Raw genomic sequence first — 16,949 nt, forward strand, 5'->3', positions numbered from 1 at the left:
GCTCGAGAGTTAGGTGGGCGGATGAGCTTAAGAAGTTTGAGGGGATAGGGTGGCCTAAGCTGGCGCAGGACAGGGGTAATTGGAGCGATATAGTAGAGGCCGCCTCCCTGCAGCAGGAGTAGTCAGGCTGATGCTGATGATGATTAGGATGATGACGACGACGACGATGGTGGTGGTGGTGATGATTATGATTATGTGGAATATCACATCCGTGATCTGTAGCCGACTATATTTTTCTGCTGCGTGCCTGCTGATTTGTTGTTTTGCACTTATTTGGCGCGGTGCCGACGGCGCAGTCACCTGACTTTGTCACCTTTTGCCTCGGTTCCACGGCAAAACTTCATTTCTTAAATTTAAATAAATTTAGAATTCATGCGTATGGTGTTTTTTTTTTTTCTCCTGGGAAGTGTACTGGTTCACAGTGCCATTTTTTCGCCTATTTGTTGCATCTATTCTCACGTCTCCATTCTTTCAGTGATACTACTCTTCAACAGAGTAGGCGCGATTTTTTTTTTTTTTTTTTATCCGCGGTCTTCTGCTTGCCCCTGTATATTGGTCTCTACGGGACGCTGCAAAGCGTTAGGCAAAGGGCTGAGAGGTAGGAGAGCAGAGGAGCGTTAGAAAATCGAAGGGTGAGAACAAAGTATAGTGCTTGTCCATCAACTTTGGACATGCCTCGACGCTAAATTGGTAGCTGAGTGTGAACCACACAATTATGCCACCTTATTACTGACCATGTAAGCAGTTATACCGCGCAAGGATACAAATGAATATGAAAACAAGGAGCATGCTGAATACAATGGTTAGACTTTTTTTTTTTTACTCGTCACATTCGGCAACTATTGAGCTTGTAAACATATGCTTACCGATAGCCATTTTTTGTTAATAAGCGGGCACAGACGCATGGGCAGAAGCCACTTCGAGACTCTAAAACCATAACTGTTATTTATTCGTTGCAGGTATAATTCAAGGCGGCTGCGTGCGTGACGCATCGTCGGACTCTGGGAACGGACCTCTCTTCGGTAAGTCAGTTTTTCAGTGTTGGTGGTACAAATCAGAAAGCGTATATAAGGAACTTTGTAAAAATATTATGCACTTTTTATCTCAAATAGTACATAAAGAACTCTACGGACGCCGCATGCTGCAATTACGTTCAAGGGGGAGTTAAGGCCATTTGTTGCCTCTTTAGAAAACTCCTATTTCTTGTTTTGAGGGTTTTCTTCAGTCGACTGACCTTAATTCGCATCCTCTTCAACTCGTTAGAAAGTTCCTGTTTCTTGTTTTCAGGGTTTTCTTCAATCGACTGACCTTAATTCACATCCGCTTCAAGCAATGTTCGATTCAATCAGCACTTACACATGCTGACTTGGTGTGTCGTAGCAGTGCCCCTGCTGGAAACTGGCTGCGCCAAATATTTTAAAATGTGATGCCTATAGGCGGCAGCAACTAATGGTCGTATTTTTTCACGATTCATTTCTTTTTAGCGTCTACTATTGACTAGACCCGGTGGCGTCACATGCTGATGCCACAACAACAGCTGCTCAATTTTCAGTCGCTTGCATGCATGTGAACCAGCCTTTACACGGACGTAGTCGGACGTGTATGGTCCCTGACGTGGCCAGTGACACCCGCTGATGTGATATGGCGTGCCACCGTCTTCCCTTAACACGCGCGCCCCTTCCTCACGCTGTATTTGGAGCTCGCTGCATGACGTGAAATTCCTATTTAGTAAGCATATCTGCATGTTTGTTTCGATAACTGGGAAAGAACAAGGGCGCCATTTTTTTATCAAGGTTGGAAATTTGAGCTAGTCTAACTAAGGGAACAATTCCCAGTTCACCCGCCGCGGTGGCTCAGTGGTTATGGCGTTAGCCTGTTAACCCGAAAGACGAGGCTTCGATCCCGGCTGCGGCGGATGAATTTCGATGAAGGCGAAATTCTAGAGGCCCGTGTACTGTGCAATTTGAGTTCACGTTAAAGAACCCCAGGTGGTCGAAATTTCCGGAGTCCTTCACTATTTCATCCCTCATAGCCTAGGTCGCTTTGGGACGTTAGACCCTCCAAAATTATAAACCATAATTTCCAGTTCCACCACGACGAACAAAGTGAGTTGAGGTCACAAGAGGCATACACAAGCCAACCACTGCTTCATTGTTTTAATTGACTCAAACTGTTACGTCAGCCACCCTTTAGAGCAATCGCAGCAAATTAACAAGCAGCTTTTATATCGCAGTTTCCGTACACTCCTTAAGCGACCTCCAGGCATTTTGTACATCGTATCTTTCGGCTGAAGTCTAAACCGACACAACATGAGGGAAAAAAAATTCAGTTAATTCCACATGCCGATGCATGTTTTGCGTGTAGTGAAAAAAAAAACACATAAAATATACAGCCGTTAATTTGTAATTTCCAAAGAGCGCTACGGTTTATCTTGTAGCTTCATTTAGAAGCTCTTCATTTTAAATCCTTCATTTCAAATTTAATTTCCGGAGCCCTTCATTACGGCGTCTCTCATAGCCTCAGTCGCTTTGGGACGTTAAACCCCAATAAACCAAACCAAACCAAACCGTCATTTCAAATTTACAGCTAATTTGCTTGCCAGCGGCTGGTAATAGGGTACCTGAATGATTAAACTTGCTACTGAACTACGCATAAATATACAATTTTACCATTTTACAACATACAACTGAATACTATTTCTCGTATCTAGGGAAATCTAGGGAATTTTTGGTTGCAAATTGTGGGAGAAGCGGCTCTGGAGGTTGGCAGCACTGACCCACAGTGGCATTGTTCGTACTGAAGAAGTAGCGCTGACAGCGTTTACCGCAAGTGGTCTTAGCAGATGTGAAAATGGTTTTCGCGGATTGAGTGCGAAGACAACGACGTTGGAAGCGACCACACAATGCACGATTATGAAAGTGAATAGCTCCTGGTGCTCTTTTTACCTTTTCGTGATTAGTTCTTCGTTTCTAGACACAAGATGCACTGAGTTCTGTATAAGAGAGTAATTAATTACTCACTGGCATTCAAATCTACTCTACCTTGAGAGCTTCCCCTAAACATTTCACCAACTGAGTTCCGTATTTGTTTTTTTCTTCAATGAACTGGGGAAACTCGACAGGTTTTGTTGACCAGCGCTTGACTGTGCTCGGATAAGTGTTACTAATGCATATTCATTACGACAGCAGAAGCGTAAGGCTTCCTTCTGTGTTGATTTTGGCTATGCTTCATGCTGAGGAGCGGTCGTGTATTGAGCCGAATTGAGTGTATTGAGAATATTGAGCGTATTTAGCGCGTATTGAGTGGAACCAGAAAATGGTCAGATAAATTTCTGCGCAGTTCTCTGGAATTACAAAGCGTGTGCACCTTTTTTTATTTCATGAAATTCTGTGGTCGGTTGGGCTGAAAGTGTTCTTTTAGGAGCAGGTATTCCAAGCTATAAAACGAACGTATTTTTTGTGGGAGTTTCTTCGGCGACTCCTTCAGTTTTCAAAGAGATGATAAAAGCAATTCTGTGCATCATGCACGTGATAGAAAGAGAGAGAGAAAGAGAAAGAGAAAACTTCTTTGCAACGCAATATTAAGCGCCGAGGTGTGCCCTGTGCCAGGATCACCATAGACACTTGGTCTTTCAGCTGGTCCGAGGCTATGCAAGCCCGCCACGTCGGGGCCGAGGGGTATGGAAAATGAGGGGACAGAATGGCAACGGGGCAGGATAAAAGGTAATGTTCTAAATTAGCATAGGATTCGGAATGTTTCATAACTCTGCCCAAGACCATGCACGATCATGGCAATACAGGCGCTATGACTGCCGAACAGACGGCGAGGCGTGAAGTGCGGAAATAGTGGATCTTTATAGCATGAACGAACGAAAACTTCCATGAGCAGAGGGCGGAACATGATTCCAAGGAAATGTTCTTCTGGTTCCGGATGGCACCCCCTTGGGAAGCTTAAATATCAGTTGATTCTTCCGAAGAACAATAGAAGGCACAATTGTTTTCGACGCCAAAATAAAATGCATTCTGATCAATTTAAAGATTTTCAAAGCATGTCTTCTGCGTTTGGTAACCTCGTGTTTTCTTCCTCTGCTGCAGAACTTAAGCGGCCTCAAAAAGAGCCGCAAGTCATGGCAACGAAGCAACTAGCGCTGTGGCGTTGAGCGTGTTTTAATTTGTTTGTCGGGACGTAGAAAATCCCCGTGTTCCTTGTGTATGCGTTTCTTGTTTCGATCCGCGGCCATAGGTACTAATTACTCTTTGATTTCGGCCGCTAGAGCATCCTAGACATGGAGTTCCTTGTTGTGCATAGATACAAATTTTTCCATTTCCGTCGCCTTCTTTTTCCAAGTATCAGGTGCCCCAACAAATCTTTGGCTACTGGTTTCTGTGTGCCCTCATTCTTTTCTTCTTTATCTTCACTAGAGGCAACATTTAGAAATTAAAAGAATGGGTGAGTGACTAGCGGCGTCATGCATCGTTTGCCTTGCATAGAATCGTTGTTTACAAATGCTAGGCGCGCATGTCTGCCTTCTGGCAGTCATTATTGTTATCAGACTGTTGAATAACTCTGGTTGAAAAATTCCGGTTATTCAACAGCCTGATTTCTTGCACTGATGCCTTGCACAAATAATGTAAGAGAGTGAAAAAAAAAAAAGGCATTTGCGCCCATCGCATTTTCTTAATACCAGCGGCATGTAGCCGGAGCTTGAAAACGTATACAATGAAACTTCTTGTTTGCTCTTCCCCATTGAAAACTCAGCCACATGGCTGGGGCATATATTGGATTTTTTTCATCTTTTCTCCAGGAACATAGTTTCCCCGGTTTCTGCTTTTCTCTTTGTTCACCCCCATCCGGGAATGTTTGCTCCCAAACGCTTTTATCTCTTTTTTTTTTTCTCTTTACTTTTCGCTCAGCCAGTTTTTCTGACATGACTGAAGCTGCTGGGCTCTGATTTCTTGAACAAGGCTATAAAAAAAGAAAATAATAAAAAAGAAGAAAAAATCATGGACATAGACAAAAGAGAGAGAGAGACGTTGATAAAGGCACTGTTGCATTTTTTTTTTCGGCAGAAGGTGGGGACCGAGCAGAAGTAACCAGAAAGGGCTTCCGCTTACTTTAATACCACGTTTATGAAAGGCACACTTTTCAGTAATAATATTTAAAGCAGCCGGCACGGCGTCTGCGCAGAGCAGAGAGAATTCGCTGGGGTGAGAAACCAGTGCAGAAATGCCCGCCATGACCTGCGTCTAATGCGCGTTTGGAATCTAACGATTTCTTTTTCACCTAGTCTCATTATCGGAATACATTTCCCATAAATACGCGGTTCGCACGACATGAAAATGTGTTTAAATTACAGCCAGCATGTATTCGCCTTATATGCAGCGCAGCTATTTTTCCCTTTCCCGTAATACGTTTCGCATGACTCGTTTCGCTGCAGTCGAAAAGCAGGAAAGCTACCCACGCTTTCAACTAGAAGGGCTTTCGTGGGAGGACTCCTGGCTGCGCGGAAGGGTCGCTTTAACTTTCTGAAAATATAATATTCAAACCTAAGTGGGGACTTTTTGATTGTAGCAGCATATAGTATACAATAACCTTTCCGCTAAGAAAAAAGTCATAATAGAGCGAGAACGCACAGCCGGCATAAAGAAAAAGTTGCTGTCACTTCAAACAAACTAGCGCGAACATTGAAAAGCGAATCCTAGGCAGAAGCGCTTACAGAGCTAAAAGAGAGAGAGAGAGAAAGTCATTACTTGACTCAGTTTCGCATTTTGCTTTCTGTTTCAGAAATATAAAAGATACTTAGGCGAGCAGAAAGCTGGGATCGTTGGTTGATATGCATACTGAAAAAGTTTGCACAGTAACACGAGGTCTAAGCCTAGATAAATCAAGGACAAGCAATATTCCAGAAGAGGGCAAATACGGGCTGGTTGGTACATTTTTCACGAATCGGAAAAAACAGCGCAATGGAAGACGACACAAGAGAAGGACAGCCGCCGCGGTGGCTCAGTGGCTATGGTGCTCGGCTGCTGGCCTCAAAGACGCGGGTTCGATTCCGGCCGCGGCGGCTGGAATTTCTTTGGAGGAGAAATTCTAGAGGCCCGTGTACTGTGCGATGTCAGTGCACATTAAAGAACCCCAGGTGGTCGAAATTTCCGGAGCCCTCCACTACGGCGTCTCTCATAGCCTTAGTCGCTTTGGGACGTTAAACCTCATAAACCAACCAACAAGAGAAGGACAAACACCACTAACAACCAAATGGTTTATTGCTACAGGTGAGGCAGCATATAAATGAAACGGCACGAGTAAAAACACACACAAAAAAGCATGAGATCCCGACTTCTTGTGGCAGTTTCTACATCGGTGAGACGGGACGATGCATCAACGATGTACTACGTGAACACGCAAAAGATATCGAGAACAAGACTCGCAGAAATTATCCTGCCTTGCATTGTCTGGAGTGTAAAGATTGCGAAGCGCATTTCAATATACAACTATCATCGCCTGTTATAAAGATGCGACCACGAGCGTCATTTCGGAGGCTTGCCATATTAAAAAGCTAGGTAACACCTATATCAGCAGCCCATCGATAAGTCTGCTACCTGAGGAACTTGCGTATCTTAATCAGTGACGTGCCTTTTTTCAGTCAGGTTGTGTGGTTGTGCGGTATCTTTCTCTCATGCTTTTTTTGTGTGTTTACTCGTGCCATTTCATTTATATGCTGCCTCACCTGTAGCAATAAACCATTTGGTTGTTAGTCAGCGCTGGTGTTTGTCCTTCTTTTGTGTCCTCTCTCACTGCTCTGTTTTTTCCAATTCGTTAAACAAGCGCTATCCTTGTTTTTCTCCGCTTAGTCCTCTTGTTACTGCGCCAACTTTTTGAGTATGGAAAAAAGATACGTTTTTAAGAGGTGTGTGCTCGTGTAGTTTTCTTTTTTTTCCCTCTGCACATCACATATCCACAATACGTACGCAGTAGGCAGCGTTACAGTCGAAAACCGGCTCTTTATTATGCTTTTTTGTTTTTTGGTTCCTCTGCTTTTATCCTCGACAGCAAAAATTATGCTCACTTCAAAAAAAAAAAAAATTGCGCCGTCTCGTGTGCAGAATAATGCTTCAGTGGTCCTGTGTATCCTGGCTGATGGAACACATTATCTTTACTCTGAAACCCATTATTCGTATTACATTGGTCCTCTAAGAGCTATAACACACAATGGGGCTGACACCGCACGAGCATATTCTTTCGGTGCCTAATGGAGCCGTCACTTTGTTTCTCTTTATTTCTCTGTATGACGAGCTTCTGTATAGGCTTCGGTCCGGTTTAGTTAATGGGGTTTCAGAGACGCACTACGGCGTCTCTTAAACCCCTAGTGAAGGGCCGTATTGAAGATGCCGTAGTGAAGGGCTCCGGAAATCTCGACCGCCAGGGGTTCTTCAACGTGCACTGACATCGCACAGTACACGGGCCTCTAGAATTTCTCCTCCAAAGAAATTCAATCGCCGTGGCCGGGCTCGAACCCGCGTCTTTCGGGTCAGCAGCCGAGCACCATAGCCACTGAGCCACCGCGGCGGCGTGTAGAAGCTTCAGTTAGCAGCCAAATCGTAGGGACATTTGTGCAGACTAGCTCTGTATATGGGCTGCATAAAAACGGCCAAAAGCATGCCCTGCGGGCTGTTTTCTAGTACCCCGAGGTTACGTGATGTCGGCGTTCAAATTCTGCGTCGATTTTCATCCTTAACTGCTTTGTATATGCCTCCTAGCACTCTTTCTTCCACGAGTCCTAGAGACAGCTACGTTAGCCCGCGTATAAGCTTTTGTTGTTTTGATGGATCTGTCCTCTTGTATGGGCTCTCTACGCTTATCTGAAATAGAAGCCAGCGCCATCTCGTCTTTCAGCTTTGATAACAAACTTGGCGTTTTCGTAGAGCTCTCTAAACTTTCGCCTCGTTCAACCTTATTCCGCGAAACTTTGGGGGACCTGGAGGAGCATGGCGAATGCGCCCACAGAGACGGTATTGATAGCTCGCCTATACCGCGTCCCGCTGCGTCGTGAAACAGAAGCGGCGAGAACCATTACTCACCGGACGTCTGTAACAGGCTCTCGCTGCCGTGCGTTACTTTTGGCGCGTTCCTATTCACGCAGAGACAAGTGCCCAACTTGCTGCTGTTTTACCGGGCGTAAAACAATGCGGCATTTCTCGCGGCTCCTGCATTGGATGCCCCGCGGCGCTGAATTCGCTCCTAATCGGTCATTGTATACGCCACCAAACCGTACGTGTCAGCGAGGTATGGCTTGCGTCGGCAAAAATTCTGACGGCGCCACCCCTGCTCTTGTGTTCAGGCAGTGGCCCTTTTAGGCCAATAGCGGTGCAGTTCAATACAGCGTTATCTACTATCCTGGCGGGTATAAGTGAATGACGGCCGAGATCTTCATGTAAAATCCATTTCCTTGTAAGCAAGGTCGCAACGTTGTTTGGTTTGCAGTCGGAGCCTAGAGAGAGTGTGACGCAAATAACAAACTGTTTGGAAGGCATTATAAAACTTAGATGTGCGCGGCCATGCTTCGTCAACTGTAGCCGTGCAGTTCTGATGCGGCTGTGAAGCGTCAAGAACCGCGGCTTGTGCGCGTAAAGCGACCTCCTCAGGTTAGCGCCCGTTATGATCAGGGGCGCTGCACTGAACTAAGCAGGGAGGCATAACGCCCGCTCTCCGTGTTCCCTGTGGCCAGGCGCCGTCCGTCATCTGGTACGGACTTGGGATACCGGACGCGCTGGGTCGGTGAATGGGGTGTTTTTTCGGGCCTCTGATAAATGGACTGCGACAATGGTCAACGCCGTGATCTCGCTCGCGCGCGGGATGTTGGCTGAGAGCTTGAGCGGCGCCGTCCTCTCACTTTGTGGATGCACGCGTATGAAGAGGACTGCCGACATCTGCACGCTAAGCGCCCCTCAAAGCGAGGAAGAAAGTGAGGGCGCCGGCGAAGGCGAGCTCGCGTTCTTGAGAAAACGTCCGCCCACACCTTAGAGGCGAGCGCATGAGCTGAGGAGGGCGGTTAGAAGTTAGGCCGCCGCAATTTCCTAAGCGCGCTCAATCCTTTCGTCATATGCCTCGCGTACTCTCGCTTGCTGGCTTTATATAAAGGATGCGCCCCCTTACACTCTGAAAGTTTCACGCGCGATGCCTTGCGCAACAGCTAATTTGTCCCATTCCGGTACGCAGCTGACATTTTGAAATGAGCTTACAATTTGCTTTACTTTTTTTTATTATGCGGTAAACTATCACGCCGGAATCAAGAGGTACCATACAGAATCCTTACTTTGGTGTGATTTTGTTTATTTTTTTTTCTGGGCTGTGGATGCTGGGACAGTTTCACTTAGCGCGCGTGTGACATAAATAGCACGCTTTTTGCGCTGTCGGCATACATGTCGGTTGATCTTTAGCGCTCCTTCTCACATGTGGCTAAATAAGAGAAGGGCAGTAATCAAGCGTGGTTTAAGCCTGCGTAGAGGGAGATTGAAATAGCTCGTCCGCCAACCTTTATAAAGCGCTTTTGTTTTTGTTTTTTTAGCGGCAGAAACGTTGCCAGGCATGGAACGTTTTGACTAGGCGCTGCTATTTCTGTGAGTCACGCCTGAATTGCGGATATCTTTGATACGCTGGTGTGAGCTGAAAAGAATAAACTGTGCAGACCTTTCTCAGTTTCATTCGGTGACTGCAACCACTGAACATGGTCTAGTGGTCCGAGCATCCTCCTGGCATGCGGGAGGTACGGAATTCGATCTCCAGTGCCGCCGGGTACCTACCTATGGCACAATGGCTACAATCTTTTCCCTGCCCGGTGCTCGGCTTATTCAGGGTGAAATGTTTGGCAAATGGGTCGTTGCCCCACCTTGCGTAGAAGCAAACAACTTGTGTCATGGCGCTCTTTGGCCACAGATGTCCTTGCGCCATAACAGTTCATCATCATCATCATAAACTTGTTCTAATAAGTCAATAGCGGTCTCTGCAAACCATTGGGCATAACTCCTTTCAGAAACACACTGACCACCGAGTATTGTTCTTGGATACCCGTTTCTTTGTTTCTTATATCTTTTCTTTTCTGACTTCAGTTCATCGGACAGCCTTTACTGCTCTTCTCCTACTTGCTGTTGTCCTCAGTTAAAATTGGCATGTTCGTATAATGGAGGTTTGGCCAAGCTTAGACGTTGGGTCGCGACGAAAGGTACAGCTCTGCTTTTAGGGGAAGCTAGAAGCTAGAGAGAAAGATTTTTTTGTTGTTGTGGAAATATATTTCTATTTTATATCGCATTTGTGAAATTAATTTGCGTTGCAGCTTTTGGCTGCCATACAAAACGTTATGATCCCGTAAAACACATGCTCAGTAACTACCAAAGTCTTAAATCTTAAGTATTTATTTATTTCTGAAGTCAGTCAGTGACAGCTACCTTGGTGGAGCGAAAAAGAAAAACAGAAAACATTCCGCGCGTAATCTTAAAACGGCATGGCCGCTTACACAGAACGGACACTCAAAGTGTAACTCAAAACCAGAAACTATTTGTGTATCCGATAACCTAAAGCTAATCCCGGCTGCACCTTAACGTCCGGGTCTATGATCACGCACCGTTTCCGTCTAACGGCACCGACGGCTTTGGTGTAGAGAGCTGTGCCGTGTGGCGTGAACGCTCGGAAGAGCTTCGAAAACAACCTGAAACGAAATTTTCTTTGACCGCGCCATCGTCATAGCAAGACGGAAAGTGACAGGAACAGGAGAAAGTTTTTGCTGTGGACCACGAATGCGGTAGTCATCATAAACGAGGCATGCATTCTCTTTTGTGTGTGTGCGAACTTAAGATCATACAGTTCATAATAGCAACAGTTCTCGAACGATGAGCGTTTTCCGGTGCCGCGCTGGAGGTTGAGAGGAGATAGGAAGGAAGAGGAGGTAGAAGGGAACGTCATTTTCTCTCATGTACCTCGTTTTTGTCAGCGCAACAGTGTTTTCCCTGTCGAACCTCATGGGTTCTTTTCTGCCTTCTTTTCGGGGTGTTCCTTTTGAATTCCAGAACTTGATGGAACCTCTTTGAAGAATGTGTTGTGCTCAGGCGTGGCGACTCTGGACGTTCAAAGAACGCCATAGGTGCATTCAGGCGTGAACTATGCAGTTTTTTTTTTTTTTACGGCTTGGAGCATTAGCAACATTGCAAATAAAAATACGACTTCCTTGTAAGGCTTTCAGTGGACCTTTCGGAATGCTTGTCGTCTGGTCAGTAACTGCGTGCTTTAAGTAGCTCTTATACTTATTTGAGTGTTTTTAGTCCGTTATGGCCCATTCGCTTTCAGCGACAGTGCTTGCTTCGCCAAACGAAGAGCCCTAAACGGATGAAATTGCAGGTGCCCTTTACGCAAAAGGAAATGCCGCGCATTTCTTTCAAATTTCTCTATGAACCATTTTGTCAGTGGCATTTGCTTGCCACATATGTGAGATAGGTATGGGTGGAGGTTGGAGCCTTCGGTTTAAACCGAAAAAGACCGATAAACGCACGCTAAATTTGTTCCTTGAAATTCGGTTTCAGTCCAAAAAGGTCAGTATCCTTCAGATGTACGCCATGACTTACTGGCTATTGAATATGAGTTGTAATCGGTCACATTAGAGAATTAACTAAGTACGGAAACCAGGAACATGGTGGGACAACGGGATTGTTGGATTATGCAGTGCAGATGCACAGTGGGGAGGGATATTAGAGGAAACAAACGTTTTGCACAAAATTGTGAATTTTGTGGTTACTCCTTCAATAAACTTGAGAATGACTTTCGAACATCACACACCAAAAGGAAAATTACTTAGAAACGGAAAGAAACACTGCTTGTCACACATAATTTTGGAGTAATCAATAAATGAATGCTCAAACAGGCACAGGATATTTGGACATCAAGTTTAAATGCGAGGAAATTGTGGAATATTGTGAGATACTGTTATGTAAATCTGGAAGGTAATGGTCCATTCTTCCGATGCATAGCAAAATCTTTCTTTTAAAGTTCGTCCATCGCTCCTATCGAGTATAGTTAAGACTGCCTTAGAAAATCGAAGGGGTACGTTTTTGACGCTGCCAAGAACCTTAATACCAAAAAATGATAGCCTGCCGAAGAGAGATCTGCGTATATTCGTTGCGTTGTTATAATGGAATATTGCAATATATGAAAAAAAAAATACGTTCTCAAACAACTTCGTGGTGAAAAATGCGTGTGTCCAGAATTTCTGGGTGTGACGTTGTTCCCTCTCATACTGCTCACGACTGTGCGTTTTGAGGCAGTGCTTCGCTACTTTAGACACAGTAACGCTAGAGCAATGCTTTTTGCCCACGGACTGTCATCCACACACTCTGCGCTTAAGGTCACTGTCTGAATTGTATTGAGTAGAGTTTCACCGACCTACCTACCCTTAGTTTAGGGATTTTCGCACGGTTTGTCGACATACTGACAAAGCTTACAACCACAACCCAGCACTGTTAACTCAAAACTGCTCGAAAGGAAAGTGTCATGTCCTGACGGTTCAGTCGCACTTCCAGCACTGACGTCACGATTTTCACTACGTGATCGAAGGCCCTCTGTCCCTTGGATTTCGGCTACGCTCACTTTTTCTTTCTTTTCAATAGAAAACTTTGTTCTTCCACAGTTTGTTCTGTGACTGAAAGAGTGAGCAGTAGATTGTAAGCAACAAACGCACGTGCATTTATCACAAGTAGGTAAAGGTATTTCGACAAGGAGGTGAATAGACAGAAAGGCCTGTTTCCGCTTTCTTAGCTAAGCGAGGCAAGTGTATACGTGTGTTGCTTTCCTATTGCTGTAGCTTCTCTTATATTGTCATCTGTCTTGGTGTCTTGTTTACAGCAATAGTACATTCAGGTTAATACCGATCAGAGCCTAACTAGACGTTATTAATGTTTGTTTTTATGGGGTTTAAAGTCCGTATGTGACTCAGGCTATGAGGGACACCATAATAGAGGGCTCCTGATAATTTCGAGCATCTCCGGATCTTTATTTTGCACAAACATCGCACGATACACAAGCCACTAGCATTAAGCCTTGATCGAAATGCGACCGCCACGACCGGAATCGAACCCACGTCTTTGGGGTTGGCAGCCGAGAGCCAGAGAAAAGCTAATTTCAGTGTAATATGTCGCTCTCACTCAAGTTTCCTGCTGAAAACTCAAATTGCCTAGCCTCACTTGTCGTTCTCGACTCAACAGGGAGAAATATAAATGAGGAGTCGCCCTAACGGTTGTGGGCGTTAGCTATAAATATATCGCTGTCACTTTGGGAAGCCATATCTGAGCTATTCGATTTTGACTAGACAGTTAATGCTGGCAGTACCTAACCGCACGCATCGCTTACTTTCATGTTACTAATAATTTTCCGCTGACATAAAAGACTGAGAACGCGAAGCATTCTCGTCTCTCTCTTACAGAAACAAACGTGACAACTAGGGTACCACTACGAAGATTGAGTTCCAGTTTGAAATAAGGAGAGAAAGGTAGAGGGAGAGCGGTGGAGAGGTGGTTAAATCTGGAGAGCTTGAACCCGGGAGGGCATTCGCTAGCGACGACCCGAGTCTGAACTCTGGTGCGGCGGGCACGCCACGGGTTTCCCATTGTGCTGGTCGCACACCGGGGGCTTCTCTTCCTCTCGACAGCGGCGGCAGCAGCTTGCTCTCGTCCCTTCCACAATGGGGTGTGCGTGTTCCTCTCCGGCCTCTCCACCTCCCGGGAAGAATTCCCCATTCACAGAGAGAGAGAGAGGGCGATGCTCTTGGGCGCGCGCCGGAGCCGGCACGAGTACTACAGTTCTCGCTCCGATGACAATCCGTGCAGCGGGCACTCTCGGAAAGAATGCTTACACTCCGCTCCGCCTCGTCGAGGCAGGGAGGGAGGGAAAAAGGGGGAAGTGTGCTGAACTCTCAGGACTGGGGAGAAGTGCGAGGGAAGAAGGGATCGCCGCGCAGCGTGACCCCTACGGTTATTTTAAAGGGAAGCACCACCGATGCCACTCTCATTTCGATGACGGGATTCTGCGGAGAGAAACGCGGCGAACGAACGACTGCGACGTTTTCATTTTGTCATGCTCTGGGCCGTGTAATTGTGCGCGCACGCTGTTACCGCGACTTTTCAGCGAGGTTCTGCGAATGGGGAAGAAATGAAAGCGCCTCGACCTCCACCTCTCCTTTTTCTCTCTCTCTCTTGCTCTTCTGTCTCTTTTCAGTTAGAGCATCGACATTGGGCATACAAATCGTGCGTTTAGTCAATTCCGTGGGGAAGCTGCAGGAATAAAAGACGAAAGGATGCGAAAGCCACAAATTCCTTATAAAAGGCCGCTCAGCCATCGGGCACGGCTTTTTAATCCGTACTCTTACAACTAACGCCGTTCACTGTTCCACCGGGTCTACAACGGGTAATGATCCCGTCCAAGTGTTGCAATGCGTTTCGCCGGAATGGCAGGCTAAAACGCTTTTATTGCGGGCGGTCACACGGCGACGTTCAATTCCTCGCAGGAGAAACGGGCAAGCGTGCGGGTACGGATTCGTTAAAAGTGCATTCATTAAAAAGGAAACCCGTTTCAATGATTCAGGCTGTGCTTCATACGGCGTTGCCCTTTCGTGAAATTCAGGCTCTCTTTTGCATCCCAAATTAAACGGACATAGCTTCCAGTAATTTGCGGTTCATTTTCATTTGTCTGATATTCAGCGAGCCACGACCGCTGTGTTGTAAGCGGAATGGTTGCGGCAGGCCGCATGCAAACTCTCATCTCGCCCGACAGATGTCGCCAGTTTCCAGGGGCTGAGCAGAGGTAGGCTAATCTGCGCGGCCCGGGGAGCGAGGCTCAGCACAGTCGGGGCGGTTCAGCGTCCAGCGTGTCAGAGGACATTACGGTGCCGCTTATGAGTTTCTTGATGCTACAAGGCGACATACGCAGATTAAAATGATGCTTCATGTTTTCTTGGAGGGCCACGCAGTCGTTACTAGGTCCTGTTGTCTGTGTTATTTCGCGTAACCGCGTTTACTGCTGGTCGCGGCGCAGGTGGACTGGCCGGTGAAGTTTAAAAAGGAACAAAAAGGAACCTTTCGCTCCTTTTTTTTTTTCTATTAGGCTCCAGAAGTGCAGTTTCATATGAGGCGTACAGTCATGAGCAAAAGTTTACAGGATGGGGGTTTCCGAAAAAAAAAAATGGTTCTGTCCTGTCGGGCAGAGCAGGCCTTGCTGCATTCTTCCTACATCCTATATATATATATATATATATATATATATATATATATATATATATATTTGTGAATCCACTTCGAAGAGACGGTTTGCGCACAGTTTTGCTCGACTTTCGGTTTAGTTTAAAACTGAGTCCCAACATTTGAACTTATTGTTTTTTGCTTATTTGTACATATTTATAATTGCAAAACACATGAACATCTAACAGTAAGCCCTTATGTTCCTTGAAAAGCGTTTAAATACGATCGGAAAAAAGCATGTTGAAGTTAGCAAAGCGCAATAAAAAGACAGGGACAAGAAGAAGAAGCACACAGGACAAACGCTTGTCTTGGACACAAGCGTTTGTCCTGTGCGCTTCTTCTTCTTGTCCTTGTCTTTTTATTGCGCTTTGCTAAGTTCAACATGTATTACCAACTCGCCCAACTTTCTGCATTGCTGGAAAAAAGCAGTATTGTAGCATGCGTTTTTTTTTAACGATCTCAGTAGCTTCGATATCCTTGTTGCACTTCATATATCACGACGAGCTTAAGAGTGTTGACTAAACTAGTTCATCTTAGGCAAACTTTGCTGTGGAAGTCGAAGGTACCCAATTTATAGCGCTTGTGCTCTCTTTGCATATTAATAAGAAGATAAATCCCCCCGAAACATCTGAATACAAATTAATCCTGCTTTTCAGGTCCAAAATATAGACCCTTATACTCTTGTATTTATTGGACTCCTTCCATCCGAGCCAGAGTAAGGGGCACAACGTTTTACTTGTTCATGCATTTATTTTATCCCTGTAACTAAATCTGGTCGCGTTCCTCTTTCCTCTACGCGGTAGGCAAGTAAAGCAGTCACAGAAACCCCCCACGCTATATGAGCAGATTGTTTGCGAAATGGGCTTTTTGTAAACCCACGACACATGCCCCTAAGTGGGTGTGCGGTGGCCCGAGTCTAGCGCATAATAACGTCGTTTCCTCCCGACGCAGGCATTACACTTTGGTGTTGTTTTTGTTCAACAGTTACTTGCTCTCCGACGCTCATAGCTGCTCTGTCACACTCTGGCGGGCGTATTCTCAATGTCCGTGCTTTCATTTCATGGCTTCCCGCGACTGTGTCCACATCTCACTATAGTCGCACGTAGAGGTGATGCTCTGGCGGCTTGGGGCTTTGACGCCAGAGTTACCCGGATCGATCGCGAAACTTACCTCGAGCCAGGGAAGAATGAGACCGAAAAAAAGAAACAACAGGCGAGCAAAGGAAGCGGCGTGTAAAAGTACAGAAAGAGCATCCCCGTAATCGGCAAGTCCGGTCCGGGGCTATATGGCCGCGTCTTCCGTGCCAAGCCTCCACCTTCGGTCATTGCGATCAGCCTCCTTCGGCCAGCCGCGTGGCGGGACTAGCGGAGGCCTTTACGGCGATGTATGATAAACGTGTTCGGGATATCCGGACTTCCTCGCGCAGAGAGAGTGTGTGTGGGGTGGGAGGTGGGCGAACGCTAACACCAGTCATGGACGCTTGGTGGCAGTCGGGGACTCAGCCAAAGAGCACACACGACTCGATTTGAGCAGGGTGTGAATGTGCGTATGTGTGTGCAGATCTGATCGAGACGCAGTTCCGCCGCGCGCGGTCAGTGGTCAGTTTAATGCGCTCTGCTGCCGATGCGGCATCCGTCCTCCGCTGACTTGACTTCCTGCGCGCTTTCGCTCCGACTC

General features: G+C 46.1%; 1 protein-coding gene across 1 annotated transcript in view; it reads left to right on the forward strand.

The window, feature by feature from the left end:
• The first annotated feature begins 1,000 nt into the window (after positions 1–1,000).
• The window catches only part of LOC149371922 (uncharacterized), a 636,308-nt gene continuing 620,359 nt past the window's right edge, over positions 1,001–16,949 (forward strand). The window contains exon 1 of the mRNA XM_089566243.1: positions 1,001–1,022. The gene's annotated coding sequence lies outside the window, so the exon portion shown is untranslated. The remainder of the gene's footprint in view (positions 1,023–16,949) is intronic.

This window comes from Amblyomma mixtum, chromosome 1 (genome assembly GCF_055824585.1).
Source record: "Amblyomma mixtum isolate Tamu chromosome 1, ASM5582458v1, whole genome shotgun sequence".
NCBI lineage: Eukaryota > Metazoa > Arthropoda > Arachnida > Ixodida > Ixodidae > Amblyomma > Amblyomma mixtum.